This window comes from Canis lupus, chromosome 15, assembly GCF_003254725.2.
Source record: "Canis lupus dingo isolate Sandy chromosome 15, ASM325472v2, whole genome shotgun sequence".
In the NCBI taxonomy this organism is placed as follows: Eukaryota; Metazoa; Chordata; class Mammalia; order Carnivora; family Canidae; genus Canis; species Canis lupus.
In genome coordinates, this window is record NC_064257.1 from 56692128 (window position 1) to 56703088 (window position 10961).

At 37.9% G+C, this 10961-nt stretch overlaps 1 long non-coding RNA gene across 1 annotated transcript in view; it reads left to right on the forward strand.

The window, feature by feature from the left end:
* LOC118350679 (uncharacterized) overlaps positions 1-10324 on the forward strand; it is a 112853-nt gene extending 102529 nt beyond the window's left edge. Inside the window, exon 3 of the long non-coding RNA XR_004804932.2 lies at positions 9978-10324. This is a non-coding gene — a long non-coding RNA (uncharacterized LOC118350679). The remainder of the gene's footprint in view (positions 1-9977) is intronic.
* Positions 10325-10961: the final 637 nt, after the last annotated feature.

Consider the following 10961-nt stretch of genomic DNA (forward strand, 5'->3'; position numbering starts at 1 on the left):
CCAAGGATTCTGGGTCACTTTTGGGGTCACATTAATAAATAAAAGAGAACATGACATCACACACAGTGACGTGCCATGTATATTTTCACACTTTACTTTCCTAGAGTATATAAATAGAGGTGCATAGGAGTGGCAATCATCAGCAAAGCAAATCAACAGATAAATTTACACCACAGATTAACCAAATCATCTCCTGGCAACCCAAATCCTCTCTCTTTCTCTGAAATTTAAGTCAAAGTAATACTCTTTTACTCCACAGCAGTGAAGACCATGCCAAATGAAAAAATGTGAAAACATTCAAAGGAACATATATTAAAAAATCTTTTACAGGTTTTTTGCTCCATCATCCTTTGAACAAAAAGTTCTATGTAGCACACTGTTCTAATTTGCAATGTTTCATGTCCAGTATTCCCTAATTTAGAATGCTAAAATTGATTCATGTGTTCCCACAGAAGTAATCACGAATCATTTTTGTAATCTGTGGGCATGTTTGTGTGAGTGTGCTTGATTAATAGAGAGAGAGTGAGAGAGGGAAAAACAAAATCCCTCCATATTCAGAGGTCAAATCATGCTCAGAGGTTGAGACCTCTTAACTGAAGACTGAAGTAATTCTACTGATAATTTGGACCTGAAATTTCACATTCTGGGATTCACTTTCCAGCAAGAACAAAGGTATCGCATTTACAGTAATATTTAAATCTTGATAGTCTATGCTCCAGTTTCTTGAAGAAAAGGAAATCAGTCTTTTCCTCTCAGGAAGTCTGCCTCCCTAAAGGCTAAAAATAAATCATCATCTGTGTTATCAAATGTTTGCTGTGTCCTATTAACTGAGGCTCTGGATAACATTATTTTTCTTCTAGGAGATGGAACCCCCAGAAGGAGAGGATTTTTTTTTTTTTTTCATATTCTCAGTACCAAAGACTGTAGTGGTCAATGCCATCCGCTGTGTGGTCTGGTCTCAACGTCCCTGTCCGGCACTGACCACTGCCACTTGGCAGCCTGTAGGTCACTGGACTGCTGCTATCCTGTTGGACTACTGGCAGTGAAGGGGAAGTGTAGATATAATGCATCTAAAACTCTCATGACCCAGAGCTGTGTCCATAATATGCTAATTGTCATTGGATGATGATGACCAAGAGGGCTTTAACGTTCAGCTCGGCAAGACTAAACTGTAGACAGACTTCTTGTCTGTAGGCTACTGGACAACCTTTTCTTAGACCGTTTACTTTAGCAAATTTGTAATTATGAATTCTTTCTTTGCTCCTTTGAGATGTAAATATTTTTAAAGTCTTGCCAATTTTGTTTCTCAAGGACCCGTTTGTAAAAAAGATTCATTTTAGGAGAGAAGGGTGGAGGGAGAGAGAAACTTTAACAGACTTGGAGCTCAGTGAGGAGCCCTATGCCAGGCTCAATCTCATGACTCTGAGGTCAGGACCCACGCCCAACCAAGAGTTGGCGCTTAACTGACTGAGTCACAGACATGCCCCTCTCAAGGACCCTTCGAAATGTATTTATCAATGAAGATAGTGCTTCTTAGTCATATCTTAGTCTCTGTGGGAGGGTAGGTGTCTCACTTGATGCTTCAAGTTGCATCACTACTTCCTCTCATCAAAATAGGAGAGGTTTATTTTGCCTTGGGAAATAGCCAATTAGAAAACTTATATGACCTATGAGTTCCTCCTCCTCCTAGTTCCTCCTAATGGCATTGAGCACTATAGTCTTTGGTATGGAGGAAATGAAAAAAAAATTCCTCTCCTTCTGGGGGTCCCATCTCCTAGAAAAAAAATGTTATCCAGAGCCTCAGTTAATAGGACATAGAAAACATTTGATAACGCAGGAGGAATGGTAGCATCGTACTTTTCTGTAAGTTCAACCCAGAGCTTAATTCATACCCTTTTTTTCAGCAGAGTTGGTTCAGACTGACTTCTGGACTCTCCTATTGCAATAGCCTTCAATAAAGTCTTTGCTTGTTTAATTTTGTTCAGTGAGGTTTTTGCTTTGACAGTGGTGATGATCGTTTTCTCCGGTTTAAAGATTAGGAGCTCAGAGAATGGTGGCACCAGTGGAAATAAATAGAGGACTGTGAAGAGATACTCCTTTGATGAGGGAACTTGTTGAATTCAGACATTTGAGACTTGAACTGGTGATTGACATTCAGGTTGAAGAAGTGACCCTGGAGCATTGATAGTACAAAAACTTGAGAGACAGTCAGTATGGGAGTGATGTTTAAAGTTCTGATGGTGTGTTGTTTCTCTGAAGGAGCAGGCATGGAGAGAGGAGCAGAAGTGCTAGGATGGGAGCTGCCAGGAAAGAAGAATAAAAGGGTCCTCAATAAACAACAGAAACAAAAATGGAGGAAAAAAAAAAAAAAAAAAAGCTTGGTTTTTAACTGAAAGGCCATGGGTCAGTTCATAAAAGAGTGTTACATGACTAGAACGGTGATAAAAAGAATTTTAAAAGGGGAATGTATAGTAAAGAACAGGTTCAGAAATTGTATACAAATCACTTGAGATTTGGACAAAGGAGAGAAGTAGAAAGTTGGAATAAAATACTTTTTCCTAAACTGGATAAGACTAAAGCATTTATTAAAGGTAGACAAAACAAAACAAAACAACACAAGAGAGACAGGTAATCAAGACACTGGATAGTTGCTGTTGGCAGGCCACCTTGTCCTTTAAGTGAAGGCTTTGAGTGTGTGTGTGTTGAATGCTAACTTTGTTAGCAGTATTTCCTTTTTTTTTTTTTTTAAGATTTTATTTATTTATTCATGAGAGACACACAGAGAGAGGCAGAGACACAGGCAGAGGGAGAAGCAGGCTCCATGTAGGGAGCCGATGTGGGACTTGATCCTGGGACTCCAGGATCACACCCTGGGCCAAAGGCCGATGCTCAACTGCTGAGCCACCCCAGTCATCCCAGCAGTATTTCCTCTGGTGAAAATAAATTTCTATCTTAAAAATTATTTTTTGGAGTTGGTTGCATTTTCTTTTTAGTAGTAAATTGAAAAAGAAAGGTCAGGTAAATTTGTATGGCTTCATTTTCTTTTTTTAAAGAAGAATTCTACCTAATTGAGGATAAGGTTTCTTCCAGGTCAGTGAATCTGATGGTATTTCAGGGGCAAATGGCCTATTGCAGAAAACTAATGGGCAAAGTATTTGTTTTACAAAGGAAAGGCTTCATATCACTTAAGAAAACAAGAGGAAGTAGGTAAATAACATTTTTTCCCCTGAATTTTTGACTTGTAAAAGCATAGTAGAAGTGAAGATAATATATTATGTACTATTTGAAAGTCATTTTGAATTGGTCTATCTGAGCATCTGCCAGGCACTTTTAATTCACTTAATACACGACTTCTGTGAGGGAAAGGATCATTACAATTCCCACTTTACTGACAAAGAAACTGGCAGATTAAGTAACTTTCCCAGAATTGCTTTCCTTGGCAGTAGAGATTAGAATCCAGACAACCTAGTGCCAAAACCTATGTACACTTTATTTGATGGCTTCTTGTAGTGTAGACAAAAAAATAGATGTTGCAAGTTCCTTTTTTTTTTTTAATTTATTTTTATCATTTATTTATTATTATTTTTTGTTGTTGTTGCAAGTTCCTAAATGGGATTCACCTCTTCAAAGTTTATCTAGGAACAATACATTTGAGAGAAACTGGTTCAAATTAGATGTTACACTTTATTTTAAAAATGTTTCCCTCATGCTTTGGATGTTTCCCTTTTTGAATGTTTTACTTATAAAGATGTGGAAAAAAACTATTTTTGTAGCACCTGATATAAGAATATATTCATTGGGCAAGACTAGTTTCATGGAGAAAATAAATATCCTCTACTTTCATTTTCCTGATGAGAAGCTCCAAAAAATTTATTTGGTTGATGAGAATATATAACCATTCAGGAGTGTAGCAAAATTCAATGTAATTCAATGTAATATTGAATTTATCATTAATTACAGGTGTGTGTGTGTGTATGTGTGCACATATGTATCTGTGCTCTCAGGACCAATAGTCTATGTAACACCTTTGTGGGAATTGGATAAAGATGCCCTCCTTACATGGATGGATTAGAGAACACACCCAGCCGAGCAAGAAAAGCCTGGTGGTCCTGTGCACTCTAAATCCACAGTGTCTGGCTTCCAGTTGTGGCTCAGCCTCATCATTGTGAAATGGCTTTGGTAAACTGGCTTCTCTACTTCTATCTCTCCATCTACAAATTAGGGACTTTCAGAGTTTTCCCTACAGGTAAATATGTGTATTAATTGAGATGTTAAGATGAATGTCTAGCCCAGAGCAATATCTGACATTTTTTAGAAGTAGTTTTTTCTACTTGCTTTTTATGTAGATGAAAACAAAAACAACTTATTGATACTTTTCTCATTCACGATATTTCTGTCTTTATCATCACTAGACATACTTTTTGAATAATTTAAAGCAGTTATTCAGGGTTCAATAGCTTGGATCTCAAGTTGAGACCTAGCACTCTGTTTTTTGTGTTTGATACCGTCATAGAAAATTTCATCTCAGTCTAGCGCTACGCATCACAGAGTATCAGGACAATTTTTTTTCTCATTCTTTTGAGTGTAGGTTGGTGATTTCTACAGTGTAATTATTTTATGTGTTACTTTCTAAAAGGCTGTTTAAAATGTTTGTGTACAACTACATCCAATGTTTCTTATTGTGAATCCATACCCAAGGAATAATTAATAAATCTGTGAAATTTCTCTTTTTCTTTTCATGAAGAATTTCTCCCATTTCTTTTCCTCTTATACTTCTGAAAAATTATGCACAATGAGAATATTTCTCTGATGTAGACCACGTTGTGAAGGTGTCAGCTTGTGATTCAAATACTCAGCCTCCCCATTCTTGTCCCCTTTTACTCATTACAGACTCCCTCCCCTACTTTTTGGATCCAATGCCCCAATTCTTGCCCATTTTCCTGTGCTTTCTCACTTTTAAGTTCTTTTAATGTGATGGCTGATAATTTATACTTTACTACAAATGAATTACAATGACTTCATTTATACTGGAAACCACTTAATTGGGGGTGGATGACCATGTTTGGGTGGGAGAGACTTGGAATGACAAGGAGAAGTTTAAGGGCAAGATGCCCCTTGTATCTCCCTTTTACCCTTTTACCCCAGTAAGAGACTCTCCAAAGAGAGTGTTGGTTTTTCATTGACAAATGGCCCAAAATATTGCACTGAGTGTATTTAAATAGGCAAAGAAGACTCTGTTTAAGACTATTGATATAAGGGAGAAAGATGGAATTTGACCTGAAGGCAACAGGACAGCTGGGCATTTATAGTGAATGGATAATGTGAAGGAATCACTGGATTGAAAATACTAAGAGGAATTTGGTTAGGCATCAAAGATTGGAGGAATTTTCACTAAACTAGCTTAGCAAGATTCTTGCTAAAATTAGGCTCAGTTGACCATGGGCAAGTCTTTGCTGAGAAGAGGGCTCAGAGAAGCCTGACTAAAGCTTAGTCAGAAAAGGAGTTCTTGTCAAAGAGTAGAGGTTAATGATGAAGGACTGAGGAAAGATGGATGATATAATTTCCAACTTTCTTTAGCCAAAAATGTTGGTGTTTGAAGCTCTCCTATTCCTTCTCTACAATGGTAATAGCTTATCATTTTTATAGTCCAGGTATGCCTCTCTCTCTCTCTTTTTTTTTTTTTTAAGATTTATTTCTTGGGGTGTCTGGGTGGCCCAGCTCAGGTCATGATTCCAGGATCCTGGGATTGAACCCTATGTTGGGTTTCCTGCTTGGTGGGGGTCTGCTTCTTCTCCCTATGTGCTCTCTCTTTTTCAAGTAAATAAATAAAAATCTAATATATATATATATATATATATATGGATTTATTTATTTATTTATTTATTTATTTATTTATTTAATATTGGGAGTCATAACGAGGGGAGGAGCAGAGGAGAAGATTGGGGAGCCTGATGTTGGGCTCAATCCCAGGACTTTGAGACTATGACCTGAGCTGACGTCAGACGCTTAACTGGCTTTGAAATCCTCATCTGCTTCTGAACTCTTTATATATTTGTAAATGCTATTCAGATATCCCAAAGAAAATCATGATGAGATTCAGAAAGCATCTCCTTGAAGTGAGGATGCAGAGAGGCACACTGTAATTGCATTCCTGGCTTTTGAGCAAATACCTATTAGTGTCCCAATGTATGTATACTCCATTGCATAAAAGGACAGGAAAATAGGTTAACATTGGGGAAAAATAAAAATACTGAAGAACTAATCACTTAAAAGAAGAAAAAGGTTGTTAAAATTTGGATTGTCATGGAAAGTAATCCCAAATTCCAAATTGGTTACTGTCTGCTTCATTTTGTATGTAAAGAATCATGAGCTTCAAGGAGGATGGATCCTGGAATCTGCTTTGTAAATAACTAAATGTGGGATTCTCATGGTCCCACACTCACTCAAACTAGCAAATCACTGCCCTGGGAAATGTAAAATCTTTTTTTTCTTTTTAAACTTTAATGATAATGTACTTTGTCTCTGATTTAATAAAAATGGCTTGAATTGATAGAGCTAGATTGGCTAAATGAAGGAACAAAACATGTATACTCAGATTAAGCTTTGCATCTCAGAGAAATAAGAGTAAATTCCATTTATGTAATTTTGAAAGTGCTCCTCTCTCCTTTTCTTTCTCTCTTCTTTCATTCCTGAAGAACAGCCAAGAAATGACTTCAATTTGCCCACCTGAAAAGCTGAGTTACAATCTGGAGATTAACCATTTTGCTGAAATCACTATTTGCAGAAATATACAGCTCCTTAGCTGGGCGAAAGTGTTCTTGTCATGATGGAAGGCAGGTGTGACACAGCTGGAAGGGAAGGGTTGCCATGGTCACAGCAAAAGCCTTTAGATAGCTCAGATGCCTGAGAGTTGGCCTGCCCGGAACGTCTGATTCATAGCCCTGATGGATAACAGTCCCTAGGGAAGTTTGAGTGCTCAACACTGTGATATGCTTTCACTCCTTCATGGATTCAAGTTTGATCTGACAAAATAATCTTGGAACATGCGATGTTACCCGCGTGTTTTCAAGTCCAAGCGACAGATGTGGGTTAAGAATACTTATGGTGCTTGGAGTTTTTGAATACATTTGTCACTCTCACTTGTTGCTTCAGAATGGACATAATGCAGACTTTGGAATTTGCTTCTGGAGTCCAGATTACCAGGGTTTCAACACAGGCCATGCTATTTTTTTAGTGTGCCTGATTCTGAGCAATCTATTTCGCTTTTCTGTGCCTCATTTTCACTTCCACAAAGTGGAATGGTAGTACCTTTTCATAGAGGTTTTTCAGAAGGATTAAATGAGATGATGCAAGTGGAGCATTTGAAACTGTGCTTGGCACATACACAGTGAGTGCTCTTTAAATGTTAATACTTTCTAAAGTGAGCAACAAATTGAGCTATTCAGTTTCTCATGAAGGACTTCATTTTTAAAGTGTTTAAACATATTCAATTCCTAAATTTTAGAGATTCTAAAATATATGGAACTCAGCTGAGAGTGTGTGCACATGTGTGTGCATGTGGTAGGTGCCAGGAGAGAGTAAGCAATGTAAATCCAGGCACTGGCCATTTGCCTCCATGGTATTAACGATGGATGGGGAAGAAATAAAGTCACAGATAAGGAATACTAGCTTCCCTCTCAAACTTGTATCTTCTGTAAGTTCTCAGTGTTATGTTATATCCTTTATATTCCACTGCAGGAGGGGGATGAAATGAGGCTGATTTGGGGAAGACACAGTTCTGGTGTCATATTTATGTCTTTGTAAGGTTGTCTAAGAAGAGTTTAATTTCTATGACCCATTTCCTCATTAGGATGATGAAGAAAAAGGAACACAGGTAGGGTGGGCACAATATGACTTATTAAGAATCTAAATTTTTGTTGTATAGGGGCAGCCTGGGTGGCTCAGCGGTTTAGTGCAGCTTTTGGCCCAGGGTGTGGTCCTGGAGACCTGGGATCGAGTCCCACGTTGGGCTCCCTGCATGGAGCCTGCTTCTCCCTCTGCCTGTGTCTCTGCCTCTCTCTCTCTCTGTGTGTCTTTCATGAATAAATAAAATCTTAAAATAATTTTTTTCTTATGTATAGTATGAGAGGAGACTAAGGGTCTCCATTGGATTTTGTGGGAAGACTTTGAGTTAAGAAGAGGGGCACTCACTAACAATTTTTCTCTCTTTCTCAAAAGAGATTAGGTCTATCAAGCCAAGAAGTTGTTCTTTATCCTACAAATTGTATTTCAGCTGAGCGGGAATGACGAGAACATAGTCATCAGTAGACTTAAAAGTGATCCACTAAATCAGTCAGGAAGGAGCATGGGGGAAGTAGAAATTGATATATACAGAGTTCATTTTCTTCCAGATTGGCAAGTATTACTCTTGTTCTTTTCTTGTCATATAATCTGCCTGTTTTTCAGTTCTCCTGTCTCTTCTTCACATATTGGAAGAGTAGAGCAGTACTGGCCCATGTCAGATTTTTACACAACACTATTACTACGTGCCTTTTGACTTTATCCAAGCATAACTGTAAACCTTGTCTGTAAGACACAGATATATTATTACCAAAGGTTTTTTTGCATAAATTTATATTAAGTAATTTAAAATATCTGGATATTTTAAAACTTAATTCTCAGTGGCTACTATATATTTCTTCCTATCTGTGCAGCTGGACCCCAGCAGATTCTAAGCCAAGCGTGGGTGATTGTCTAGTGAAGCTGAAGAAATGACCCAGAGACACTGAGTAAGACATAGATTTTTGGGAGAACTTACATACAGGGAGTCCAGGGAAGGCAGACTGGACAAAGCATCTGCTGCCAGGATCTACCTGCAGCAAGGTTTTACAGGATAGTAACTTAGCCTAGCAACTATCTATATAGCTTTTACCCTCCTTGCATGGCCAGCTTTCCAGGAGTCAAGCCCTGCCATCCAGACGCCATTCCTTACAAACAACAGGCTCTGGGCCTACCACCCCCAGAGCCCTTGACCTTGGACACTGAACAATACGTTTTTCTATACGTTTTGCTTGATGGGAGTGCAGAGAGAGATCTCTACATTTTCATGACAATGATTAGTGGGAGCATTTATTCAGGGTGTTTGTACAAAACAGACTTCCATGTACCATACAATATCCTGAAAGCCATAGTGCCAAAGTATCAGTGAAGATGAAAATATCAGTAATAAAAAAACTGTGGGATTCTTATACTTTTAGTTCTATATTCTTTTTTTTTTTTTAAATTGGAATTCCATCCAAGCTTCAAATGATGTTTTATTCCTCCTACCTGTTTCATTGTTTGTTGTCCTTGAATTAATTTTGCTCTTCTAATTCCAAGCAGACAGAACCTGTTTATTTTAACAATGTGGCCCCACTCTCCTTCTGGCTATAGTAGAAGATAGAATTGTGGGGCACCTGGGTGGTGCAGTCAGATAAGTATTTAGCCCTTGGTCATGATCTCAGGGTCTTGAGATAGAGCTGAGTCAGCTCCATGCTCAGCGGAGTCAGCCTAAGACTCTCTTTCCCTCTCCCTCTGCCCCTCTCCCACCTCATGCTCTCTCTCTCTCTCTCAAATAAATAAATAAATTTTATAAAAAGATGCAGTTGTGTGTGTGTGTGTGTGTGTGCGTGTGTTAGCTGGGGTTTGTTACTTCTTAGGGACTCAATCCTACCCTGAGCCAGGGAATACTTCAATGAGATAGCCTTGTTTACCTTCTCATTTGAGATTTTTTTTTTTTTTTCATTTTTTAGAATTTTCTGGCTTCATGAGGGTTGGGATGGATATAGAAAGCAAGTGATGACGTCCAAAGAGGCACCATGTATTTACTAACTATATATTGAGTAAAAATGGTCATGTCTGAGGATTAAAGAGGATGTTTTTTAGCTTCAAATATTTAGCTACTTCTTGAATATGTAGATAACAAATTGGTTCCTAAGAATGTATTATTTGCTCCACAGGTTCAGAGATCAATGGGAATATGCAAATGTTAAGACAAAATCCAGAGCTGCGAGGTCAAGCTCTAAATGTCACCATCAATCACTATGGTCTGAAGTCTTCACCGGGTGTAAAAGGTGCCCTACAGACTGAAATGTGTAGGGAGAGCTGTTTTTGTTATTAAGATTCTGCTTTTGGGGCACCTGGGTGGCTCAGTTGGTTAAGCGTCTGTCTTCTGTTTAATCGTGATCCCAGGGTTCTGGGATAGAGTCCAGGGTCAGGCTCCCTCTTCCTCTGTCCCTCCCCTGCTCTTGCTCTCTGTCTCACTCACTCACTCTCAAATAAATAAATAAATAAATAAATAAATAAATAAATATTCTGCCGTCTGCTACTTGTACTAGTTCTTGGTAAAAAGATTTTATATACTCCTATAGACATAACATTTCAGTCCCAGTTAGGAATAAAAAAAGAGCATTTTCATAGATTTATTGGGAGGCAATTGACATACAATAAACTTTTCATTTTAGCCAGTGTAAAATTTTATAGATTTTGACACCAATAAAACCATCACCACAACCAAGAAAATGAATATATCTGACATCCTCTGAAAGTTTCCTTGTGCCCTTTGTGATTCCTCTCTCCAGGCCCACACTCCACTCTCCTTAAGGCAACTGACCACAAGTCCGTTTTCTGTCAACATATATTAGCTTGCACTTTTTTTTGAGTTTTATACAGAGAGTCATACGGTATGCACTCTACTTTGGATTCTTTCCTTCAGCATAATTTTGAAAATCATAGATGTTATGTATATTAATAGTTTATTTCTTTTTATTGCTGAGCAGTATTATTTGGCTATATACATCTGTCCATTTACCTTTTGATTAACTTTTGAATTGTTTCTGGTTTGAATATAAATAAAAGTTCTATAGTCGTTTATGGTTTATATACAAGTTTTTGTGTGGATATACACTTTCATTTACTTGTGTAAAAACTTAGGAGCAGAACGG